Source organism: Tursiops truncatus, chromosome 4 (genome assembly GCF_011762595.2).
Source record: "Tursiops truncatus isolate mTurTru1 chromosome 4, mTurTru1.mat.Y, whole genome shotgun sequence".
NCBI classification, from domain to species: domain Eukaryota; kingdom Metazoa; phylum Chordata; class Mammalia; order Artiodactyla; family Delphinidae; genus Tursiops; species Tursiops truncatus.
In genome coordinates this window covers 94,617,171-94,644,675 of record NC_047037.1, presented here as the reverse complement: position 1 = coordinate 94,644,675, position 27,505 = coordinate 94,617,171, and the positions used below count along the sequence as shown (strand labels likewise).

Genomic DNA, 27,505 nt, shown 5'->3' with positions numbered 1-27,505 from the left:
ATTTTTTTTAATTTCCATTGTTGTGGGAGATGGATTGAAAAAGATATTATTGTGATTTATGTCAGAGAGCGTTCTGCCTGTGTTCTCCTCTAAGGGTTTTATAGTGTTCGGTCTTACATTTAGGTCTTTAATCCGTTTTGAGTTTATTTTTGTGTATGGTGTTAAAGAGTGTTTTAATTTCATTTTTTTCACATGTAGCTGTCCAGTTTTCCCAGCACCATTTATTGGAGAGACTGTCTTTCCCCCATTGTATAGTCTTGCCTCCTTTGTCATAGATTAATTGACCATAGGTGTGTGGGTTCATTTCTGGGTTTTCTATCCTGTTCCATTGATATACATTTCTGTTTTTGTTCCATTACCATACTGTTTTGATGACTGTAGCTTTGTATTATACTCTGAAGTCAGGGAGCCTGATTCCTCCAGATCTGTTTTTATTTCTCAAGATTACTTTGGCTATTTGGGGTCTTTTGTGTCTCCATACAAATTTTAAGATTTTTTGTTCTAGTTATGTGAAAAATGTTATTAGTAAGTTGATAGAGATTTCACTGAATCTGTAGACTGCCTTGGGTAGTACAGTCATTTTCACAATATTTATTCTTCCAATCCAAGGACATGGTATATTTTTCCATTTGTTTTTGTCATCTTAAATTTCCTTCGTCAACATCTTAGAGTTTTCAGAGTACAGGTCTTTTGTCTCCTTAGGTTGGTTTATTCCTAGGTATTTTATTCTTTGAGGTAATAGTAAATGGGATTGTTTGTTAATTTCTCTTTCTGATCTTTCATTGTTAGTGTATAGAAATGCAACAGATTTCTGTGTATTAATTTTGTATCCTGTGACTTTACCAAATTCATTGATGAGCTATAGTATTTTTCTGGTAGCATTTGTAGGATTTTCTATATATAATATCATGTCATCTGCAAACAGTGACAGTTTTATTTCTTCTTTTCCAGATTGGTTTCCTTTTATTTCTTTTTCTTCACTGACTGCTGTGGCTGGACTTCCAAAATTATGTTGAAAAAAAGTGACAAGAGTGGACATCCTTGTCTTGTTACTGATGTTAGAGGATATGCTATCAGCTTTTCACTGTTGAATATGATGTTAGTTGCTGTAGGTTTGTCACATGTGGCCTTCATGATGTTAAGGTGTGTTACTTCTGTGACCACTTTCTGTAGAGTTTTTATTGTAAATGATGTTGAATTTTGTCAAAAGCTTTTTCTGCATGTATTTTTTAAAACATTTTTATTGGAGTATAATGGCTTTACAATGGTGTGTTAGTTTCTGCTTTATGACAAAGGTTTTCTACTCTCACCACTATTATTCAACATAGTTTTGGAGGTTTTAGCCAGAGCAATCAGAGAACAAAAAGAAATAAAAGGAATTCAAATCAGAAAAGAAGTAAAACCGGCACTGTTTGCAGATGACATGACAGTATACATTACAGAATCCTAAAGATGCTACCAGAAAACTACTAGAGATAATCAATGAATTTGCTAAAGTAGCAGGATACAAAATTAATGCACAGAAATCTCCTGCATTCCTATACACTAAGGATGAAAAATCTGAAAGAGAAATTAAGGAAACACTCCCATTTACCACTGCAGCAAAAGGAATAAAATACCTAAGAATAAACCTACTGAAGGAGACAAAAGACCTGTATGCAGAAAACTAAAAGCACTGATGAAAGAAATTAAAGGTGATACAAACAGATGGAGAGATATACCATATTCTTGGATTGGAAGAATCAGTATTGTGAAAATGACTCTACTCCCCAAAGCAATCTACAGATTCAATGCAGTCCCTATCAAACTACCAATGGCATTTTTCACAGAACTAGAGCAAAAAATTTCACAATTTGTATGGAAACACAAAAGACCCCGAATAGCCAAAGCAATCTTGAGAAAGAAAAACAGAGCTGGAGGAATCAGGCTCCCAGACTTCAGACTATACTACAAAGCTGCAGTAATCAATACAATATGGTACTGGCACAAAAACAGAAATACAGATCAGTGGAGCAGGATAGAAAGCCAGAGATAAACCCACACACATATGGTCACATTATATTTGATAGAGGAGTCAAGAATATACAATGGAGAAAAGACCACTCAATAAGTGGTACTGGGAAAACTGGACAGCTACATGTAAAAGAATGAAATTAGAACACTCCCTAACACCATACACAAAAATAAACTCAAAATGGATTAGAGACCTAAATGTAAGGCCAGACGCTATAAAACCCTTAGAGGAAAACATAGGCAGAACACTCTATGATGTAAACCACAGCAAGATCCTTTTTGACCCACCTCCTAGAGAAATGGAAATAAAAACAAACAGATGAAATGAAACTTAAAAGCTTTTGCACAGCAAAGGAAACCATAAACAAGACAAAAAGACAACCCTCAGAATGGGAGAAAATATTTGCAAATGAAACAACTGACAACGGATTAATCTCCAAAATTTACATAGTTCACATAGCTCAATATCAAAAAAAAACACAACACAATCCTAAAATGGGCAGAAGACCTAAATAGACATTTCTCCAAAGAAGATATACAGATTGCGAACAAACACATGAAAAGATGCTCAACATCACTAATAATTAGAGAAATGCAAATCAAAACTACAATGAGGTATCACCTCACACCAGTGAGAATGGCCATCATCAAAAAATCTACAAACAATGAATGCTGGAGAGGGTGTGGAGAAAAGGGAACCCTCTTGCACTGTTGGTGGGAATGTAAATTGGTATAGCCACTATGGAGAACAGTATAGAGGGGCTTTAAAAAACTAAAAATAGAACTACCACATGACCCAGCAATCCCACTACTGGGCAAATACCCTGAGAAAACCATAATTCAAAGAGTCACGTACCATAATGTTCACTGCAGCTCTATTTACAATAGCCAGGACATGGAAGCAACCTAAGTGTCCATCGACAGATAAGTGGATAAAGAAGATGTGGCACATATATACAATAGAATATTACTTAGACAATGATAACTTAGAAACTGAGTTACTTGTATTGAGGTGGATGGACCTAGAGTTTGTCATACAGAGTGAAGTAAGGTAGAAAGAGAAAAACAAATACCATATGCTAACACATACATATGGAATCTTAAAAAAAAAAAAACTTGTTCTGTAGAGCCGATGGGCAGGACAGGAATAAAGGTACAGATGCAGAGAATGGATTTGAGGACACAGGGAGGGAGAAGGTAAGCTGGGACAAAGTGAGAGAGTAGAATGGACATACATATGCTACCAAATGCAAATAAGATAGCTAGTGGGAAGCATAGCACAGGGAGATCAGCTGGGTACTTTGTCACCACTTAGAGGAGTGGGAAAGGGAGGGTGGGAAGGAGGTGCAAGAGGGAGGAGATATGGGGTTATATGTATATGTATAGCTGATTCACTTTGTCATAAAGCAGAGGAAATGCTTCCATCTTAGAGGAAATGGTTTCAGTTTTTCTCCATTGAGAATGATGTTAGCTGTGGGTTTGTCATATAAGGCCTTTATTATGTTGAGGTAGGTTCCCTCTATGCCTACTTTCTGGAGGGTTTGTATCATAAATGGTGTTGAATTTTTCCAAAAGCTTTTTCTGCATCTATTGAGATGATCATATGGTTTTTCTCCTTCAGTTTGTTAATATGGTCGATCACATTGCTTGATTTGCATATATTGAAGAATCCTTGCATTCCTGGGATAAACCCCACTTGATCATGGTGTATGATCCTTTTAATGTGCTGTTGGATTCTGTTTGCTAGTATTTTGTTGAGGATATTTGCATCTATGTTCATCAGTGATATTGGCCTATAGTTTTCTTTCTTTGTTACATCTTTGTCTCGTTTTGGTATCAGGGTGATGGTGGCCTTGTAGAATGTATTTGGGAGTGTTCCTCCCTCTTCTATATTTTGGAAGAGTTTGAGAAGGATAGGTGGTAGCTCTTCTCTAAATGTTTGATAGAATTCACCTGTGAAGCCATCTGTTCCTGAGCTTTTGTTTGTTGGAAGATTTTTAATCACAGTCTCAACTTCAGTGTTTGTGACTGGTGTTTATATTTCCTATTTCTTCCTGGTTCAGTCTCAGAAAGTTGTGCTTTTCTAAGAATTTGTCCATTTCTTCCAGGTTGTCCATTTTATTGGCGTAGAGTTGCTTGTAGTAATCTCTCATGATCCTTTGTATTTCTGCAATGTCAGTTGTTACTTCTCCTTTTTCATTTCTAATTTTATTGATTTGAGGCGCCTCCCTTTTTTTCTTGACAAATCTGGCTAATGGTTTAGCAATTTCGTTTATATTCTCAAAGAACCAGCTTTTAGTTTTATTGATCTTTGCTATCGTTTCCTTCATTTCTTTTTCATTTATTTCTGATCTGATCTTTATGATTTCTTTCCTTCTGCTAACTTTGGGAATTTTTTGTTCTTCTTTCTCTAATTGATTTAGGTGTAAGGTTAGGTTGTTTATTTGAGATGTTTCTTGTTTCTTGAGGTAGGATTTTATTGCTCTGAACTTCCCTCTTAGAACTGCTTTTGCTGCATCCATTGGTTTTGGGTCGTCATGTTTTCATTGTCATTTGTTTATAGGTATTTTTAAGCTTCCTTTTTGATTTCTTCAGTGATGTCTTGGTTATTTACTAGTGTATTGTTTAGCCTCCATGTGGTTGTATTTTTTACAGATTTTCCCTGTAATTGATATCTAGTCTCATAGCGTTGTGGTTGGAAAAGATACTTGATACAATTTCAATTTTCTTAAATTTACCAAGGCTTCATTTGTGACCCAAGATACGATCTATCCCAGAGAATGTTCCATGAGCACTTGAGAAGAAAGTGTATTCTGTTGTTTCTGGATGGAATGTCCTATAAATATCAATTAAGTCTATCTTGTGTAATGTATCATTTAAAGGTTGTGTTTCCTTATTTATTTTCATTTTGGATGATCTGTCCATTGCTGAAAGTGGGTTGTTAAAGTCCCCTACTATGATTGTGTTACTGTCGATTTCCCCTTTTATGGCTGTTAGCATTTGCCAGATATATTCAGGTGCTCCTATGTTGGCTGCATAAGTATTTACAATTGTTATATCTTCTTGGATTTGTCCCTTGGTCATTATGTAGTGTCCTTCTTTGTCTCTTGTAATAGTCTTTATTTTAAAGTCTATTGTGTCTGATATGAGAATTGGTACGCCAGCTTTCTTTTGATTTCCATTTGCATGGCATATCTTTTTCCATCCTCTCACTTTCAGTCTGTATTGGTCTCTTGTAGACAACATATATATGGGTCTTGTTTTTGTATTCATTCAGCCAGTCTATGTCTTTTTGTTGGAGCATTTAATACATTTACATTTAAGGTAGTTATTTATATGTATGTTCCTATTACCATTGTCTTAATTGTTTTGGGTTTGTTATTTTAGGTGTTTTCCTACTCTTGTGGTTCCTGCCTAGAGAAGTTCCTTTACCATCTGTTGTAAAGCAGGTTGGTGGTGCTGAATTCTCTTAGCTTTTGCTGTCTGTAAGGTTTTTAATTTCTCCATCGAATCTGAATGAGATCCTTGCTGGGTAGAGTAATCTTGATTGTAGGTTTTTCCTTTTCATGACTTTAAATATGCCCTGCCCCTCTGTTCTGGCTTGCAGAGTTTCTGCTAAAAGATCAGCTGTTAACCTTATGGGGATTCCCTTGTATTTTTTTTGTTGTTTTTTCCTTGCTGCTTTTAATATTTTTTCTTTGTATTTAATTTTTGATAGTTTGATTAATATGTGTCTTGGTGTGTTTGTCATTGGATTTATCCTGTGTGGGACTCTGTGCTTCCTGGAGTTGATTGACTATTTCCTTTCCCATGTTAGGGAAGTTTTCAACTATAATCTCTTCAAATATTTTCTCAGTCCCTTTCTTTTTCTCTTCTTCTGGGACTCCTATAATTCAAATGTTTGTGCGTTTAATGTTGTCCCAGAGGTCTTTGAGACTGTCCTTAGTTCTTTTCACTCTTTTTATTCTGCTCTGTAGTAGTTATTTCCACTCTTTTATCTTTCAGGTCACTTATCTGTTCTTCTGCCTCAGTTATTCTGCTATTCATTCCTTCTAGAGAATTTTTAATTTCATTTATTGTGTTGTTCATTGTTGTTTGTTTGTTCTTTAGTTCTTCTAGGTCCTTGTTAAACCTTCCTTGTATTTTCTCCATTCTATTTCCAAGATTTTGGATCATCTTTACTATCATTACTCTGAATTGTTTTTCAGGTAGACTGCCTATTTCCTCTTCATTTTTTTGGTCTGGTGGGTTATTATCTTGCTCCTTCATCCGCTGTGTTTCTCTGTTTTCTCATTTTGCTTAATTTACTCTTTTTGGGGTCTGCTTTTTGCAGGCTGCATGTTTGTAGTTCCCATTGTTTTTGGTGTCTGCCCTCAGTGGCTAAAGTTGGTTCAGTGGGTTGTGTAGGCTTCCTGGTGGAGAAACTGGTGCCTGTGTTCTTGTGAACAGGCTGGATCTTGTCTTTCTGGTGGGCAGGACCCCATCCATTGGTGTGTTTTGGGGTGTCTGTGACCTTATTATGACTTTAGGCAGCCTCTCTGCTAATGGGTGGTGTTGTTTTCCTGTCTTGCTAGTTGTTTGTTATAGGTTGTCTAGCAGTGTATCCTGCTGGTCGTTGACTGGAGCTGGGTCTTAGAGTTGAGATGGAGATCTCTGGGAGAGCTTTCGCTGTTTGATATTACGTGGAGCCAGGACGTCTCTGTTGGACCAGTGTCATGAACTCAGCTCTCCCACTTCAGAAGCTGAGGCCTGATACCTGGCTGGAGCACCAAGACTCTGTCAGCCACACGGCTCAGAAGAAAAGGGAGGAAAAAAATAATTAAATAATGTATAATTATTAAAATAAAAAAATATATTATTAAAAATAAAAAAATTAAATATCATAAAACAAGGAAAGAAAGAAGAGAGCAACCAAGCTAATAAACAGATCCACAAATGATAACAAGTGCTAGAAGGTATTATAAAACAAACAAACAAAACACCGACAGACAGAATCCTAGGACAAATGGGAAAGTCAGAGCTATACAGACAAAATCACACAAAGGTGCGTACACATACACACTCACAAAAAGAGAAAAAGGAAAAAATATATATATCTATATATAAAAAAAATAAGGAAGAGAACAACCAAATCAATAAACAAATATACCAATGATAATAAACTCTAAATACTAAACTAAGATAAACCTAAAACCAGAAACAAATTAGATGCAGAGAGCAAACCCGAAACTACAGTTGCTCCCAAAGTCCACTGCCTCATTTTTGGGATGATTCGTTGTCTATTCATGTATTCCACAGATGCAGGGTACATCAAGTTGATTGTGGAGCTTTAATCTGCTGCTTCTGAGGCTGCTGGGAGGGATTTCCCTTTCTCTTCTTTGTTCCCACAGCTCCTGGGTTTCAGGTTTGGATTTGGCCCCACCTCTGCATGTAGGTCACTTGAGGGAGTCTGTTCCCTGCCCAGACAGGACAGGGTTAAAGGAGCCGCTGATTCGGAGGCTCTGGCTCACTCAGGCCAGGGGGAGGGAGGGGTACGGAGTGCAGGGCGGGCCTGCGGCGGCAGAGGCCGGTATGACGTTGCACCAGCCTGAGCCGCGCCGTGCGTTCTCGCGGGGAAGTTGTACCTGGATCCTGGGACCCTGGCAGTGGCGGGCTGCACAGGCTCCTGGGAGGGGAGGTGTGGATAGTGACCTGTGCTCGCACACAGGCTTCTTGGTGGTGGCAGCAGCAGCCTTAGCATTTCATGCCCGTCTGTGGTGTCAGGGATGATGGCCGTGGCTTGCACCTGTCTCTGGGGCTCGTTTAGGGGGTGCTCTGAATCCCCTCTCCTCGTGCACCTGAAACAATGGTCTCTTGCCTCTCAAGGAGGTCCAGACTCTTTCCTGGACTCCCTCCTGGCTAGCTGTGGAGCACTAGCCCCCTTCAGGCTGTGTTCACGCAGCCAACCTCAGTCCTCTTCCTGCGATCCGAGTGAAGCCCGAGCCTCAGCTCCCAGCCCCCACCTACCCTGGCAGGTGAGCAGACAAGCCCCTCAGGCTGGTGAGTGCTGGTTGGCACTGATCCTCTGTGTGGGAATCTCTCTGCTTTGCCCTCTGCGCTGCTATTGCTGCTCTCTCCTCCGTGGTTCCAAAGCTTCCCCCCCCCATCCCCCGACTCCGCCAATGAAGGGGCTTCCTAGTGTGTGGAAGCTTTTCCTCCTTCACAGCTTCCTCCCAGAGGTGCAGATCCCATCCCTATTCTTTTGTCTCTGTTTTTTCTTTTTTCTTTTGCCCTACCCAGGTACATGGGGAGTTTCTTGCCTTTTGGGAAGTCTGAGGTATTCTGCCAGTGTTCAGTAGGTGTTCTGTAGGAGTTGTTCCACATGTAGATGTATTTCTGATGTATTTGTGGGGAGGAAGGTGATATCCATGTCTTACTCCTCCACCGTCTTGAAGGTCTCCTCTTTCTGCATCTATTGAGATGATCGTATGGTTTTCATTCTTCAATTTGTTGATGTGGTGCATCACACTGATTGAGTTGTGGATATTGAAAAATACTTGCATCCCTGGGATAAATCCTACTTGATCATGGTGTATAATTCTTTTGATCTATTGTTGGATTCTGTTTGCTAGTATTTTGTTCAGGATTTTTGGGTCCATGTTCATCAGTGATATTGGCCTGTAATTTTCTTTTATTGTGGTATCTTTGTCTGGTTTTGGTATCAGGGTGATAATGGCCTCATAGAATGAGTTTTGCAGTATTCCTTCCTCTGCAAATTTTTGGAATAGTTTCAGAAGGATGGGTGTTAACTCTTCTCTAAATGTTTGATAGAATTCACCTGTGAAGCCATCTTGTCTGGACTTTTGTTTGTTGGTGTTTTAAAAATTTTAATTAATTAATTTTGCTGAGCTGGATCTTAGTTGCGGCATGCAGGATCTTTTAGTTGCAGCATGTGGGATCTTTAGCTGTGGCATGCGAACTCTTAGTTGTGCCATGCTAACTCTTATTTGAGGCATGTAGGATCTAGTTGCCTGACCAGGGATCATACCCAAGCCCCCTGCACTGGGAGCATGGAGCCTTAGCCACTGGACCACCAGGGAAGTCCCTGTTGGGTTTTTTTTTTTTAAATCACACTTTCAACTTCAGTACTTGTGATTGGTTTGTTTCTATTTTCTATTTCTTCCTGGCTCAGTCTTGGTAGATTGTACCTTTCTAAGAATTTGTCCTTTTCTTCCCGGTTGTCCATTTTATTGGCATATAGTTGCTTGTAGTAATCTCTTATGACTGTTTGTATTTCTCTGGTGTCTGTTATAACTGTGGTGTCTGTTGAGCCCTCTCCCTTTTTTTCTTGATGAGTCTGGCTAAAGCTTTATCAATTTTGTTGATCTTTTCAAAGAACCAACTGGAAAAATCTGAACTCTTTGCCTAGGTCTTTCCTTGGGCAAAGAGAATTCTTGATTTGGTCTAGCAGCCAAAAGAGAGGATTGTGGTAAGGAGAAGGAACCGGGGCTGGGTGCCGAGCTGAGCTGGCTAGTTTGAAGTGGGTAGACACTATTACATTTGAACAAACAATATATGATTTGTAACTTAATCTATTTTTACATTTTGAATTTTGTTTTCTTTTCTCATGGTTTCTCAGTAAAAATTTCTTTGCAAAAGTCCAGACTTATTGAGTCTTTTCATAAAAGTGTGAAGCTAAGAGCACATGCTAGGAGGTCTGGAGACAAACTGCTAAGGCTGTTAGCCCTGCACTTACTTTCTGTGTGTCTTTGAGCAAGTGTCTACTTTCCTAAGCTTCCCTGTTCTTGTTGTAAAGTGCATTGTGAGGATTCAATGAGATAATGTCAATAAAGCTCTTTACATAGTATTTGAGTTCAATAATGTTAGCTGTGTGTTTATTAATATTATTAAAGTAAAGAGGCAAGATGGTGCTGGGAGGGTTTTCTCTCTCCTAGCTTTAAGGGAGATATCTTCATATTTGTGAGAGAGTAAGAGAGAAATTCTGCTTTGGGAATGTTGAGTTTAACAAGTCAGTGGGAAATCTGGTTTGAATTATAGCTAAGGGTCTAGAGTTCAGGAGAGGGACAAAGCAGAAGATTTGAATTTCTGTGTATCAACAGGCAGAGATGGTCAGTCACAGAGAATGCCCAAGAAGAGTATTTAAGATGAGAGGAGCAGCAAATTTTCCAGGATATCTGTCTTCTATATTCAAGGATTATCAGAAGAAAATGTCCATGAAGGGGATCAGAGGGAGAAGCCAGAGATAAATGGAAAACCAGGATAGAAGAATGTTGGGGAAGTCAAAGGAGGCATTTTTGATTATGGAAGGAGTGGTCAAGGAAGATAAGTCAAGTGAGACAGGACTGGAGATGCCCATTAAATCTAGCAATTATTATATCACTGGTTTCCCTGGTCAGGGCAGGCAATGGATCAGTGGTGGCAAAACTAAACTGCTGTTGGTTGAAGAATAAAAGGGCATGTTCATATATTAAAAGAAAAATCAGATTACAAAATCATGTGCCTAGTGTGACCCATGTGTATTAAAGAAATGAAAAGAGATTTAAGACACTTTTACATTGGTGATGGTCTTTAAAACACAATAATTTCTTTTGTATAACCAGTTGTTGATTTTTTATAAAGAATGGAACTCCAAGCTTCCCCCTATCCTTTTTTTTTCTCATTTGCTTCTCATTCTATTTATTTATTTGTTTTTATGCTTTTCCGTTATAGTTTATTACAAGATATTGAATATAGTTCCCTGTAGTATACAGTAGGATGTGTTGTTTATCTATTTTATACATAATAGCTTGCATCTGCCAATCCCAAACTCCTAATTTCTCTCCTCCCCCCCTCCCCTGCTAGCCCCTGTGATAACCGTAAGTTTTTTTTTCTATGTCTGTGAGTTTATTTCTGTTTTGTAAGTAAGTTCATTTATATCACTTTTTTAGATTCCCCATGTAAGTGGTATCATATGATATTTGTTTTTCTCCGTCTGACTTACTTCACTTAGTATGATAATCTCTAGGTCCATCCATATTGCTGCATTATTTCATTCTTTTTTATGACTGAGTAGTAGTCCACTGTGTGCGTATATGTACATACACAACATCCATCTTTCCATAGTGGCTGCACCAATTTACATTCTCACCAACAGTGTAGAAGGGCTCCCTTTTCTCCACACCCTCTCCAGCATTTATTTGCAGACTTTTTAATGATGGACATTCTGACTGATGTGAGGTGATACATCATTGTAATTTTGATTTGTATTTCTCTAATGATTAGCAAAGTTGAACATCTTTTCGTGTGCTTATTGGCCATCTGTATTTCACTATTATTTTTGATTCTGTGCTGCTTCTCCCAGCTTCTGACTTTCAGACCTTGCTCCCAGTTTTCAATCTGCATTAAACTGCAGGGCTGAACTCTGTTTCCTGTGCCTGATTTTCGGTGCTCTCCAAAGACTGAGCAATTATACAGCCCTGGTGCTTCCTGCTGCAGGCTGTTTTGTAACATACTCCATCTCTACCCATCCAGCTTGACCCCTGGGACACAAATCCCGGCAGAAATATGTGCTCATGCCAGCTGCTTGAAGGGCTGGGACAAGGGTACTATATTTGGGAGTTATGTGATGGAGACATAGATGTTTCTAAGGAAGCTTGACTAACTAGCCTATTGAAGCCCCAGCAAAATTGGAGTCTGCTATGGTTACTATAGGAAACATGTTCCCGCAAAATCACTTCCTACTTTTTCATGCTGAGTCATGTCCTGCTTTCATTTTCTCAAGTCAGATAACAGCTATTGTCAATGACAGAAAAACATTTTATTATGACTTAAAGAGTTTTACATACTTGAAGACAATTTTTATTTTTAAGCCCAGTTATGAGAAAAGAAGCAAGCCATAAATTTGGGGGACTAAATCTTTCCACTCACCTGAAGCCTTCACAGCACCCCTACTGGTCTGTGTGACTTTAGACAAATTCCAAACCTTTCTTTGCCTTAGTTTCCTTATTTGTGAAAGAGAATTATTATGCCAACCTTACCATTTGTTGTGAGAAATTCATGTGATAATGGTGCACAGGGCTAGCACAGCTGATTTCTTTTTTGTAAGCTTTCTCCAAATCTACTTCATTTTACTCCCAGAGTATACCTCGTCTCTTTCCGGATTGAGAAGATCCATTCCAGGGAAACATTCATAGAACATACAGCCATTTGGTTGAATTGTAATCTCCATCTCAAAATGTTCCTTTACTCCCAGCCTTTCTCCTCTCCATAATTTTGAGCTCAGTCTGCCACCTTCTCTCAGAACTTGATTCTGTGGGGTGTGATGTTTTTGAAATATTAACCAGTGTGGTTATTGTTTTTCCCTCGGTAGGTACTTTTCCATCTTTGTCTCTTCCTTGCATCCATAAAAATAACAAGCCCATATTCACTGTCTCAGGAGAGGGAGAAAGCTTTGAGATTTTTTTTCCTCTTTGGGCTTAGAAGAAGAGAGAGACCTAGACAGAGGAGGCTTGAAGAGTAAGGAATGTAACTTCTCATTGTTTGCCTCCCTCACCAGCAAGGATTCCTTGTGCTGTCAGAATAGAGATGGATGAGGAAAGGCAGGAAAGACTGGGGCATTTCTGAGGAAAGTCCTGTGTCCTGCGTCTTGCTCCGGGTCAAGTCTAGGGCTTTGGCAACAGCTCCGGAAAGCTTGTGTGATCTGAGAGCAGAAAGGGCTTCTAACTCACTTCCTTTTAGAGCTCTGGGTAGGTAGTGAGACATTAGAGAACATGGCTCCCTGGTCCCATTCTAGCCAGATGGGACTTGGGAAGCCTCATAGAGTGTCTCACACTATTGTGAATTGTGGTGAGGGTAGTAGGAGGTGATGCCTTTGTATTCAAGAATGGTGCAGAAGGCGTTTCTAAAGGGATGATGCAGGTAGAAACCCCAGCAGATGGACCAGGCACCAAGGACGAGATGTGATAATGGACCAGTCAGCAGACACCAGTGTGAGGAGATGCCTTTGAGGTTCAAGTGCAAGTGCTCCTTCAATTCCCCACCCCTACTGCAGACACACACAGACACATAGACACATAGACACACACACACCAGCATCACATGTATACATCAACCATGTACACATACATGTATATCTAGCACTAGGTAAGATTCTAGAATTTAGGTGAAAACAAAACTCAGGGAAAATTAGATTACATTTCCACTACCCCAATGAACTGGGGAACCAAGAAAGAGATTGGATTCTAAAAAAAATTAATCTGTGTTCCTTACACATCAGGATTTGTAGACTAAGATACATATATACCACAGTTTATTAGCTATCCTTTCTATTTATTTCTCTTTTATTTTTTTATTGAGATATAATTGACATATAATATTATATCAGTTTTAGGTGTACAACATAATAATTTGATATTTGTATATATTGCAAAATGATCACCACAATAAGCTAACATCTGTCATCATACATAGTTACAAAATTTTTTAAATTCTTTTTTTTCTTTTTTTTTTTTAAATTGAGGTATGTTGATTTACAATACTGTACTACATTAGTTTTAGGTGTACAACATAGTGGTTCAAAATTTTTATAGATTATACTCCGTTTTTAGTTATTAGAAAATATTGGTTGTATTCTCTGTACTGTACAATATATACTTGTAGCTTATTTACTTTGTACACAGTAGTTCATACCTCTTAATCCTCTACCCCTATCTTGCCCCTTGCCTCCCATCTTCTCCCTACTGGTAACCACTAGTTTGTTCTTTACATCTGTGAATCTGTTTCTGTTTTGTTATATTCACTGATTTGTTCTATTTTTTTCTATTCCACATATAAGTGATAACATAGTGTATTTGTCTTTCTCTGTGACTTTCTTTCTCCCTTTCTTTCTTTCTCTCTCTCTCTTTATTTCTTTCTTTCTTTCTCTCTCTCTCTCTCCCTCTTCCTTTCCCTTCCCTTCCCTCCCCTTCCCTCTCTCCTTCTTCCTTCTCCTTTCCTTTCCTATCCTTTCCTTTCCATTTTTCATTTTGCATTATCCATCTCTGTTACTTTCCATAGCCTCTTTCCCCTTGGCTTATGTACATGCTTAGGCCTTTTCCAACATTGATGCCAACAAATAGTAAAACCCAGGACCCACACCTCACTAATACTGTCTGTTTGGGGCCTACCAGCCTCCAAATAATCTCATTATTTTTTAAATTCCTGTTTGTGTCTGTTTCTATAGAAAGCACCAGACTCCCAGGTCCCCTTTTATCTACCACACTTAAATTCTCATATAATTTTTCCAATTCCCAATATTGTACCATGCCCAATTCTTCCCCAACTCCTGAACTCCCATTGGACCTTTTGGAACTCATGGGACGTCATAGCAAATTTTTTAAGGCATCAGCTATTTGAATTCTTGTGCCCATACGTTTTCAGGTCCATGTCCTACTCCTCCTGTGCTCTGTATTACAGAGGGCAGAGCTCCTCAAAAGCTCCCTTGTTAACTGGCTGCCATCTAGGTTCAGCCAATAGAAAGCATTGATGGGACATTAAACGGTGACAGGAAAGGAGAGGCCAGGGCACCCTTTCCATCCTCTCCCCTTCAGGTTCCAGCAGTGGCTACAGCTTCTCTTTGGCTCTGACTCCTTCTGGATGACTTTCTTCTGTGGTGCCAGTTCCCACTTATTCCAGTTCCTGCCGGGTGGTCCAGCTCCTGGACTCTGGTACCATTGCCTCCTCCTCTGGGCTCCCCAGCCAAATCAGTGATGGGGTTCTTGAGAATCTTTACCTGGGGACAATTCATTGTTGCGGTCTAAGGCTCTTCCTACCCAAACCTCCCTTTTCTGTTCTTTCTGCATTGCATTTTGAAGGCTCTCCCACTGTCTTTAGCTTTCTCTCCCATTATTATTCCCCATAAATCTCCTATAAATCTCTTGCACATTTACTTCCATCTTGATGTCTGCTTCTTGGCAGATCAGAATTAGTCTTGAACATGTGACTACTGTCTCCCCATCCTCCCTCTTAGCTGAAGACTTTGTTTCTTGCATCAATAATAAAACAGAAGCTATCAGAATAGAATTTCCACAAAGTCCCACCATTTTATTTTTATTTTATTTTTCAATTGATGTACAGTTGATATACAATATTAAGTTAGTTTCAGACGTACAACATAGTGATTCAATATTTTTATAGGTTATACTCTATTTAAAGTTATTACAAAGCAATTTGCATTTCTCTGATGGTTAGAGATATTGAGTATTTTTTCATGGGCCTGTTGCCATTTGTATATCTTCTTTGGAAAAATGTCTATTCAGGTCTTCTGCCCATTTTTAAATTGGGTTCTTTGTTTTTTGATATTGAGTTGTATGAGTTGTTTATATATTTTGGGTATTAGCCCCTTATTTGTCCTATCATTTGCAAATATTTTCTCCCATTCAGTAGGTTGTCTTTTCATTTTGTCAATGGTTTTCTTTTGCTGTGCAAAACTTTTAAGTTTAATTAGGTTCTATTTGGTTATTTTGCATTTATTTCTTTTTCCTTAGAAGATAGATTCAAAAAGATATTGCTACAATTTATGTCAAAGTGTTTTCTGCCTATGTCTTAAATAAGAGCCACAATTAAAAGGAAAACTGGCCTAATTTATGTACAAATCAAGGGTACTACTTTTCACAGGAAATTCATGTCCAGTCAAGGTTTTAAAGACATGTTTCAAGGTTGCTCCATTCCCAGAAGGAGGTGGGATAGACTTCCCTGGGCAGTGAGGAATGTCCAGGGACCATCTACTTAGTTCTTTTGACCTTAAAAAAAAAGAGTTATTTACCAGCAAAACAAATTTATGCAGGAAAGCAATTCAGGACAAGCAAATTATGGTCAACATAGGCAAGTCCAAAGAATAGAGGAGTGGGGCTTACTTTTATAGAGGAAAAGAGGAAGTTGGGAGGAATTGTTTCAAGGAAGCCGAAGTGGTAACTGCTTCTCAATGGCTGAGCTGTTGGTGGGGAAGGAGAAATTCTTCCTTTGGACCCCTTCCTTCTCAGGGGTCTGGGTTTTAGTGAAAGCCCCTCCTTTATTACTCTATTTTAAATGTTTCCTTTATTTATTTTCATAACTCGCAGTTTCTAGGAGGCTCTCTTCAAAACCTTTCAAGACAGATGAATTTCAAAAAGCAATTAATTTTCAGGATTAATTCAGTTCTGGGCATTCCATGGCTGTTGTTCAGCACAGAATTTCATCTCCATCTTGCCAGAAGAATTTGTGAGGAAAAATGCAGTGATTTAGAACAGATGGCTCAGTGACAGGAGTTATTCTGGCCATGAGATGTATCTTTAGACCCTGATTCTGAGCCAGTAAGGCATACCACTTTTCTGAGATCTTTTTGTGGCTTCTTGTTGCACTCCCTGCAACCTCCATCTCCAAATCCATACCCTGGGCCAATGTCTCAGTTAACTGGTGAAGATAATGTTAGACATTTCCTGCTCTACACTCATGCTGTTATCTTTAATGTCTCTTTGGCTTTGTTGTCTTTTTTCCCCATCCTTATTTTAAAGAAAAAAAATCATGTAAATATTCTTCAACTATAATCTTATCTGCAACATTTTACTATCTTTAATAGGATCCTAGAAGAACTCACTAGCCCAATCTCAACATCCATGAACATTTTCTCATTGTGGGTCTCCTATTTCTTCACTCCTCTTTCCCCCATTTTATCTCTTCTCACCTGTTTTTAACCTCCTTTGCACTTTGTTTAAAGACATCTTCTTTTTATTTTCGATGTTCTCTCTTGATTTGGGCCTCCTTTTCTCTTGAGTGCCTTAGATTCATAGTATGTTGGAAGCAGCAGGTCCTTAGAGAACATCTGCTTCCTGACTCTCATTTTTAAGATGCTGAAATCTTGTTACCTTGTTCCCAGGTAACAAGATTTACCCAAAGTCCACAGCAAGGCAGAAGCAGGAATGAGCCCCATCCTCTGACTCCCAGGTCAGTGCCCTCCACAGTGGGCTCTCATCTGTTTCTCTAAGGCAGAGCGTACAACTGCCAGCTCAGGAGCCACATTTAATCCATTGGCAACTTTTGTATGACTTGCATATAAGTAAAAAAAATTATTTGTTATTACAGTAAGCCCCCTACATATGAATGAGTTCCATTCCGAGAGTACGTTTATAAGACCGTTTTGTTTCGTAAGTCCAACAAAGTTAGCCTAGGTACCCAACTAAAACAGTCAGCTATATAGTACTGTACTGTAATAGGTTTATAATACTTTTCACAAAAATAATACATAAAAAACTAATAAACACAAAAAATAAAGAAATTATTTTCACTTTTGTTTCTATTGTTATTGCTTGGTGCTTCTTAGCAGTACCAGCTATATCACCACTGCTTTTACGCTTGCGTCTGGACATTCTGAGCTTGAAATAAAGATACTGTTCTCTATACAGTACTTTATACAGTACTGTACACAAAGTCACAACCACTTGAAGAGGATGCATGCACATGGCGGTGTACGCCAGACATGTGAACTAACTTACATGACTCGACATGTGAACGCATGTTCGCTTCTTTGAAAGTTTGTGACTTGAAGGTTCATATGTAGGGGACTTATTGTATTTAAAAACGGAGGACTTCAGAAAAGATCTGGAGGTAGACAGACCATGATTCCTAGAGCTGAGAACCCCAGTTCAAATCCCAGTTAGACTTCTTACTAAGTGGGTGTGGAAGAGTTAGAGGAATTTGGGGAATGAATGGTGATGTGTGTAAAGTGCTTACAACAGTGCCTGGTACTTGGTAAGTGCTGTATGTGTCTGTTATCATCTACTTCTTATTATTTTGGTCATGCTGTTGTGATACCCACTCAGAACCAAGAAGCTTAGCCCATTTGTATTCCCTTCCTGTCCTCTGTGTGCAGCTTCCTCACTCACCTGTGTATATACCCTCTGTCCCCCAAGCACCAAATCCCTGACTCTGAGTTCCCCATCAGAACTTTTAAGAACAGAAATTTTGCAAATTCATTCTTATCTGGAGGGACAACATGTCTGGAATTTTTAAAAGTATGGAATAATAATAATCATATTAAAGAAGGAGAAATGCAGTTGTGTTATTTCAGATATGTAGAATAATGCTGTGGTCAGGGCTTGCTGAGCAGGGCTGTCAGTGCTAGAGTCGTGTGTTTCAGACTGCAGGGGTAGACTCATTAGTGGAAAGTTGAGGAAGGTGTGACTAGAATTTTAAAAAATGGGATAAAATAGATGTGTTCCACTTTGTTCTATATGACCAGGACAAAAATTGTTTTGTGAAATCCTTTTCAATTGCATATTCATGTGTGTATTGAGATAGGATGAAAAATGCATTTCTTACTGTGAGTCCTCATCTAAAAGTTAGAAAGCCACTGTGCTAGAGAATCTTGTATCTAAATAATTAGGTAGGAATAATTCTTAATTGACACTACTAATTGATTTAATACAATGCTTCTCCTAAATTCTTCTCTTTTGAGAAGGCTCTTTTTATATTATTTATTTGCTTCACAAACCACTTTGTCAAAGGTTCAGGGAAAATTCCATTACCAGAGGATTGCATAAGAGACTAGTCATCCAGGAGATCTGCCGAGGTAGTCTAATCCTCTCTAATCATAACGTATTCACAGAAATAATAATAACCTTGTATAATAAATCTTTTTTCTGGTCCTAGTCCATGTACAAGAGGAAAGTTTGAGACAACCAGCAAGCTACATTGCTGGACACCCTATGCCAAACAACTAGCAAGACAGGAACACAACCACACCCATTAGGAGCGAGGCTGCCTAAAATCATAATAAGTCCACAGTCACCCCAAAACACACCACCAGATGTGGACCTGCCCAGAAAGACAAGATCCAGCCTCATCCACAAGAACACAGGCACCAGTCCCCTCCACCAGGAAGCCTACAAAACCCACTGAACCAACCTTAGCCACTGGGGGCAGACACCAAAAACAAAGGGAACTACGAACGTGCAGACTGTGAAAAGGAGACCCCAAATATAGTAAGTTAAGCAAAATGTGAAGACAGAGAAACACACAGCAGAGAAAGGAGCAAGGTAAAAACCCACCAGACAAACAAATGGAGAGGCACTAGGCAGTCTACCTGAAAAAGAATTGAGAGTAATGATAGTAAAGATGATCCAAAATCTTGGAAATAGAATGGAGAAAATACAAGAAACGTTTAACAAGCACCTAGAAGAGCTAAAGAGCAAACAAACAATGATGAACACCACAATAAATGAAATTAAAACTTCTCTAGAAGGAATGAATAGCAGAATAACTGAGGCAGAGGAACAGGTAAGTGACCTGGAAGATAAAATAGTGGAAATAACAAATGCAGAACAGAATAAAGAAAAAAGAATGAAAAGAATTGAGGACAGTCTCAGAGACTTCTGGGACAACATTAAATGTACCAACATTCAAATTATATGGGTCCCAGAAGAAGAGAAAAAGAAAAGGACTGAGAAAGTATTTGAAGAGTTTATAGTTAAAAACTCCCCTAATATGGGAAAGGAAGTAGTCAATCAAGTCCAGGAAGTGCAGAGAGTCCTATACAGGATAAATCCAAGGAGAAATATGCCAAGACACACACTAATCAAACTACCAAAAATTAAATACAAAGAAAAATATTAAAAGCAGCAAGGGAAAAGCAACAAATAGCATACAAGGGAATCCCCATAAAGTTAACAGCTGATCTTTCAGCAGAAACTCTGCAAGCTAGAAGGGAGTGGTAGGACATATTTAAAATGATGAAAGGGAAAAACCTACAATCAAGATGACTAAAGCCAGGGCTTCCCTGGTGGCGCAGTGATTGAGAGTCTGCCTGCTGAGGCAGAGGACACAGGTTCGTGCCCTGGTCCGGGAAGATCCCACATGCCACAGAGCGGCTAGGCCCGTGAACCATGGCCGCTGAGCCTGCGTGTCCGGAGCCTGTGCTACGCAATTGGAGAGGCCACAACAGTAAGAGGGCCACATACCGCAAAAAAAAAAAAAAAATTAGAGAAGATTACTCAACCCAGCAAGGATCTCATTCAGATTCGATGGAGAAATTAAAATCTTTACAGACAAGCAAAAGCTAAGAGAATTCAGCACCACCAAACCAGCTTTACAACCAATGCTAAAATAACTTCTCTAGACAGGAACCACAAGAGAAGGAAAACACCTACAATAACAAACCCAAAACAATTAAGAAAATGGTAATAGGAACATACAAATTGATAATTACCTTAAATGTAAATGAATTAAATGCTCCAACCAAAAGGCATAGACTGGCTGAATGGATACAAAAACCACAGCCGTATATATGCTGTCTGCAAGAGACCCACTGCATCCCTAGGGACACATACAGACTGAAAGTGAGGGCATGGAAAAAGATATTCCATGCAAATGGAAATCAAAAGAAAGCTGGAGTAGCAATACTCATATCAGACAAAATAAACTTTAAGATAAAGCCTATTACAAGAGACAGAGAAGGACACTACATAATGATCAAGGGGTCAAACCAAGAAGATATAACAATTGTAAATATTTATGCACCCAACATAGGAGCACCACAATACATAAGGCAAATGCTAACAGCCATAGAAGGGGGAATTAACAGTAACACAATCATAGTAGGGGACTTTAACAACCCACTTTCAGCAATGGACAGATCATCCAAAATGAAAATAAATAAGGAAACACAAGCTTAAATGATACATTAAACAAGATGGACTTAATTGATATTTATAGGACATTCCATCCACAGACAACAGAATACACTTTCTTCTCAGGTGCTCATGGAACATTCTCCAGGATAGATCATATCTTGGGTCACAAATCAAACCTTGGTAAATTTAAGAAAATTGAAACCATATCAAGTATCTTTTCTGACCACAGTGCTATGAGACTAGATATCAATTAAGGAAAAAATCTGTAAAAGATACAAACATGTGGAGAATAAACAATACACTACTTAATAACAAAGAGATCACTGAAGAAATCAAAGAGGAAATCAAAAAATACCTAGAAACAAATGACAATGAAAACATGACAACCCAAAACCTATGGGATGCAGCAAAAGCAGTTCTAAGAGGGAAGTTTAGAGCAATATAATACTACCTCAAGAAACAAGAAATATCTCAAATAAGCAACCTAAACTTACACCTAAAGCAGTTAGAGAAAGAAGAACAAAAAATCAGCAAAGTTAGCAGAAGGAAAGAAATCATAAAGCTCAGATCAGAAATAAATGAAAAAGAAATGATGGGAACAGTAGCAAAGATCAATAAAACTAAAGGCTGGTTCTTTGAGAAGATAAACAAAGTTGATAAACCACTAGCCAGACTCATCAAGGAAAAAGGGAGAAGGCTCAATCAATAGAATTAGAAATGAAAAAGGAGAAGTAACAATTGACACTGCAGAAATACAAACGATCATGAGGGATTACTACAAGCAACTCTATGCCAATAAAATGGACAACCTGGAAGAAATGGACAAATTCTTAGAAAAGCACAACCTTCCAAGCCTGAACCAGGAAGAAATAGAAAATATGAACAGACCAATCACAAGCACTGAAATTGAGACTGTGATTAAAAACCTTCCTACAAAAAAAGCCCAGGACCAGGTGGCTTCACAGGCGAATTCTATCAAACATTTAGAGAACAGCTAACACCTATCCTTCTCAAACTCTTCCAAAATATAACAGAGGGAGGAACACTCCCAAACTCATTCTACGAGGCCACCATCACCCTGATACCAAAACCAGACAAAGATGTCACAAAGAAAGAAAACTACGGGCCAGTATCACTGATGAACATAGATGAAAAAGTCCTCAACAAAATACTAGCAAACAGAATCCAACAGCACATTAAAAGGATCATACACCATGATCAAATGGAGTTTATCCCAGGAATGCAAGGATTGTTCAATATACTTAAATCAATTAATGTGATAAACCATACAAACAAATTGAAGGAGAAAAACCATATGATCATCTCAATAGATGCAGAAAAAGCTTTCAAGAAAATTCAACACCCATTTATGATAAAAATCCTCCAGACAGTAGGCATAGAGGGAACTTACCTCAACATAATAAAGGCTATATATGACAAACCCACAGCCAACATCGTGCTCAGTGGTGGAAAACTGAAACCATTTCCTCTAAGATCAGGAACAAGACATGTTGTCCACTCTCACCACTATTATTCAACATAGTTTTGGAAGTCCTAGCCACAGCAATCAGAGAAGAAAAAGAATAAAAGGAATCCAAATCGGAAAAGAAGAAGTAAAGCTGTCACTGTTTGCAGAAGACATGATACTAGATATAGAGAATCCTAAAGATGCTACCAGAAAACTACTAGAGCTAATCAATGAATTTGGTAAAGTAGCAGGATACAAAATTAATGAACAGAAGTCTCTTGCATTCCTATACACTAACGATGAAAAATCTGAAAGAGAAATTAAGGCAACATTCACATTTACAATTGCAACAAAAAGAATAAAATACCTAGGAATAAACCTACCTAAGGAGACAAAAGACCTGTATGCAGAAAAGTATAAGACACTGATGAAAGAAATTAAAGATGATACCAACAGATGCAGAGATATACCATGTTCTTGGATTGGAAGAATCAATATTGTGAAAATGACTCTACTCCCCAAAGCAATCTACAGATTCAGTTCAATCCCTATCCAACTACCAATAGCATTTTTCAGAGAACTAGAACAAAAAATTTTTCAATTTGTATGGAAACACAAAAGACCCCGAATAGCCAAAGCAATCTGGAGAAAGTAAAACAGAGCTGGAGGAATCAGGCTCCCAGACTTCAGACTATGCTACAAAGCTACAATAATCTGGACAGTATGGTACCAGGACAAAAACAGAAATATAGATCAGTGGAACAGGATAGAAAGTCTAGAGATAAACCCACACATATATGGTCACCTTATCTTTGAAAAGGAGGCAAGAATATACAATGGAGAAAAGACAGCCTCTTCAATAAGTGGTGCTTGGAAAACTAGACAGCTACATGTAAAAAAATGAAATTAGAACACTCCCTAAAACCATAGACAAAAATAAACTCAAGATGGATTAAAGACCTAAATGTAAGGCTGGACACTATAAAACTCTTAGAGGAAAACATAGGCAGAACATTCTATGATATAAATCACAGCAAGATCCTTTTTGACCCACCTCCTAGAATGATGCAAATAAAACCAAAAATAAACAAATGGGACCTAATGAAACTTAAAAGCTTTTGCACAGCAAAGGAAACCATAAACAAGATGAAAAGACAACCCTCAGAATGGGAGAAAATATTTGCAAACGAAGCAACTCACAAAGGATTAATCTCCAAAATTTACAAGCAGCTCATGAAGCTCAATATCAAAAAAACAAACAACCCAATCCAAAAATAGGCAGAAGACCTAAATAGACATTTCTCCAAAGAAGACATACAGATGGCCAACAAATACGTGAAAGGATGCTCAACATCACTAATCATTAGAGAAATGCAAATCAAAACTACATTGAGGTATCACCTCACACCAGTCAGAATGGCCATCATCAAAAAGTCTACAAACAATAAATGCTTGAGAGGGTGTGGAGAAAAGGGAACCCTCTTGCACTGTTGGTGGGAATGTAAATTGATACAGCCACTATGGAGAACAGTATGGGGGTTACTTAAAACACTAAAAATAGAACTACCATACGACCCTGCCATCTCACTACTGGGCATATACCCTGAGATAACCATAATTCAAAAAGAGTCATGTAGCACAATGTTCATTGTAGCACTATTTACAATGGACAGGACATGGAAGCAACCTAAGTGTCCATCAACAGATGAATGGATAAAGAAGATGTGGCGCATATATACAATGGAATATTACTGAGCCATAAAAAGAAACAGAACTGAGTTATTTGTAGTCAGGTGGATGGCCCTATAATGTGTCATACTGAATGAAGTAAGTCAGAAATAGAAAAACAAATACTGTATGCTAGCACATACATATGGAATCTAAAAAAAAAAAAAAAAATGGTTCTGAAAAACCTAGGGCCAGGAGAGGAATAAAGATGCAGACGTAGAGAATGGACTTGAGGATACCAGGAGGAGGAAGTGTAAGCTGGGATGAAGTGAGAGAGTGGCATGGACTTATATATACTATCAAATGTAAAATAGATAGCTAGTGGGAGGCAGCCGCATAGCACAGGGAGATCAGCTGGTTGCTTTGTGACCTCCCAGAGTAGTGGGATAGGGAGGGTAGGAGGGAGACGCAAGAGGGAAGAGATATGTGGATCTATGTATGTGTATAGCTGATTCACTTTGTTATAAAGCAGAAACTAACACACCATTGTAAAGCAATTATACTCCAATAAAGATGTTAAATAAATAAATAAATAAATAAATAAGGCATTCCATAACAATAAAACAAAAACTATGAGGATAAGAGACAATACAAGGCGAGGCTATATAGTAAGATAAGAGAGCTCAAACTAAGACTGGCCAATTCTCTATCCTTAAGGAGAATGAGAAAAAAGGATCAGAGATAGTAGAAAAATCCAGGGTGTAGTGCAGTGGAAACCCTGAAAGAGTGTTCAGGAAAGCAGTGGGGGTCAACAATGTTGGGTGCTACTGAGAGATTTCATGGAATGAAAATTGAAAAATCCCTCAGCCAGTCTGAGACCCTGTTCTTCCACTTGCATAATTTCTGCTGCTGAGAGAGTCACCTAACGTATTTGAGTCTCAATTTCATCATCTGCAAAATGGTGCTTATGAAAGATGGTGCTGGATGGTGGGAGGTGGGAGGTGGGAGGGGGAAGGGGTGGGGGTCAGTAAGTGTTGGCATTTCATCCAGCACTGTAAGATGGGTAAGTGTGAGGAAAAGGTGGTGTAGATGATCTACCAACTCTAGAAATCTGTGAGGTGTGAGAGTATTTCACCTTATGGGACAGATGAAGGGATTTTCTGAGTTGCTCTATAAACTACCAGGTACTAGGTAAATATAAGGTGGCTTTTCTGTTTACCGAGACAGTAAATGTCAAAGAGAATTTTTGTTGTGCACTTGTGGCAGCTTTAAGGCAAACATAACCATGGTGGTGATTCCATGTAGCAGAATCTGGAGACAGGATTGTCAAGGCTGTGATCCCGAGTGTTAGTGCATCAGAACCTTAGGAGTTTAGAGGTCCCCAAGGCTTTAAGATTTGCTTGCCTCTGGTATTATTAAGTTATAGCCCCTGGGAAATTTTGCCTTTTCCTCATATCACAGAGCTATCTGGAAATTATGAATACTCTGAAGCCCCCAGTTTGGTGGTCAGTTCTGGACCCTGTCCATCCATCCCCTAAGTGTGACTCTCAGAACCCCCCACCCTGTCCCCGTCATTTATTGCTGTATAGAGGAGGTAAAGGAAAGAGGAGTTTGATCCCCATTCTGTAGGTCCTTGCAATGCAGATGGTGCTGAGGCTCCAGCTGCATCTTGGTACATTGTACAGGGAAAAATCATTAGATCCTCACGCAGCAATCCCACACATTAGGGAAGCAAACTCAGAGCACTCGGGATCAGAAACTCAGCTGAGTGTGTTTCTCAAGTGCAGGAACCTGACCTTGGATCCTCACACAGAACCTCGCATGCGCATGCAGAATGCTCAATAAGTGCCGTTTAAAAAAAAAAAAGAATGCCTTAGCCATTCAGGCTGCATGCATTGATGGGTGGCAAGGCCAGCCTTTGTCATTGGCCTATGGTGTTAGCTCCATGAGGTGATTTTGAAGATGCTGTCAGTCATCTTCCCTGCTCCCCCCGCCCCGCTCCCCGCCCCGTTTACTATGCTTCTGGATGATTACAATTCTACTTTTGGAATTCCACCCGTTAAAAGGCCTTGTTCTCTGACAAAATGCAAGTGTGCCCAGGAGAGCAAAATTGCATCATCAGATTCTTATATCTTACCGCATTTGAGTTCTTTGGATCTCTCCTGAGAGCAGAGTTTGACTAAGGATGTTGAGAAGAGAGAAGGTGGCAGTAATGAAGGGATAGGGGAAGGATAGCTACAAAACATCTAATTTTACAGATATCACACTTGTGCCTAGAGCTGGTCCTGATTGGTAGCTTGACAAGGTAACTGTCCAAGGATATGTGTTCACTCTTATTCATTTTTTTCTTTTTCACTCATCTCTTTAGACTTCCCTAGGAATACATGCAATGGGTCAAATGCCATATACACAGGCAGTCACATATTCTTAACACAGTTACACCTAGATGCATAAAGAGGATACAGGAAACTTTTTAGTCTTGCACCCTCACTTCCTTCCAACTGATTGATTAGTACAGTAACATGAGCAAGCTCTAAGCCCCAGGGCTTCAGGTGACACATTCAATTAAGGATATTCAGGCAAGCAAAGAAAAACATTCTGGTACCAGGCAATTGCAAATTACAGACTAATGAAGGCAATTTTGGTTTCACAGATTTCCCTGTTTTACTCTATAATACTGGGATCAACATTCATTAGCTCAGAAGGATCTAGATGAAGGCCTGCTGGCAAGCATCAGTATAAGGTAAGCTTTTGCATTTGCTCAATGTACAGGCCAGATTAGATAGAATTACCAAGCTTAACCTGACCTCTAGTGGCACTTTGTAATAATGAGCACACTTGAAATCAATACCCAGAAGCTTTGCTGTGGGAATCCTGCCATGTTTTATATTAAAACTGGAAGAAAACTTAGAGATGATCTGCTTGGCAAACTTCCTACCCACTGCCCCATTCTGCAGGTAAGGAGACTGAGGTCCAGAAATGTTGGGTGATTTGATCAAGCTTGAGGAGCTAATTGATGGTAAAGACACTAATGATAGAATCCAGGTTTTTAGATTTCCATGCAAATATGACACTGTCATCAAAGAGAAACCAATATGCGAATATGTTTAAATGTTGATAAGGATAAACTGAGATATGTAAACTTAATGGCTTTCTGAACACTATGAGTCAAAAGCATCAAAGCACTTTCAGCTCAATATCTGAATATTTTAGTTCAAAGTATGTGGAGTAACTCAGTCAAAATTACTGACTTCAGTTTAGCCATTCTTAAATGGTGAATTTCTTTGAATTTTTTTCTTTGAATCTACTGTTTAGAACCATCATGGCAATAATCAACAAATGGGATAATTGTAATGATTTAATAAGGTCATCTGATTCAATATTCAGTTCCAGATCTTGGGAATGTTAAAACTGGGACAAGATATGAATCTTTGCATACTTAGTTCCAGCCTTTAATCAAATGGCAGGCAGTGTAAAGTAGTGAAAAGAATGCAGGCTTCGAGTTTGAGCAGACCTGGGTAGAATTCCGGCTCACCTCTGTACTAATTTCTATTGCAGCTGTAACACATTACCACAAGCTGAGTGGCTTAAAACAACACAGATTTATTCTATATCTCTGGAGGTTAGAATTCCAAAGTGAGTCTCAAGGGGCAACAAGGTGTGAGCAGGGCTGGTTCCTTCTGGAAGCTCCAGGGGAGAATCTGTTTCTTGCCTCTTCTTCTTCTTGAGGTTGCTG

The 27,505-nt window shown here is 38.8% G+C and overlaps 1 protein-coding gene across 1 annotated transcript in view; it reads left to right on the top strand.

The window, feature by feature from the left end:
• Positions 1 to 27,505, top strand: part of ZPLD1 (zona pellucida like domain containing 1) — a 289,906-nt gene that overhangs the window by 11,045 nt on the left and 251,356 nt on the right. The window contains exon 2 of the mRNA XM_073804283.1: positions 26,423 to 26,512. The gene's annotated coding sequence lies outside the window, so the exon portion shown is untranslated. The remainder of the gene's footprint in view (positions 1 to 26,422; positions 26,513 to 27,505) is intronic.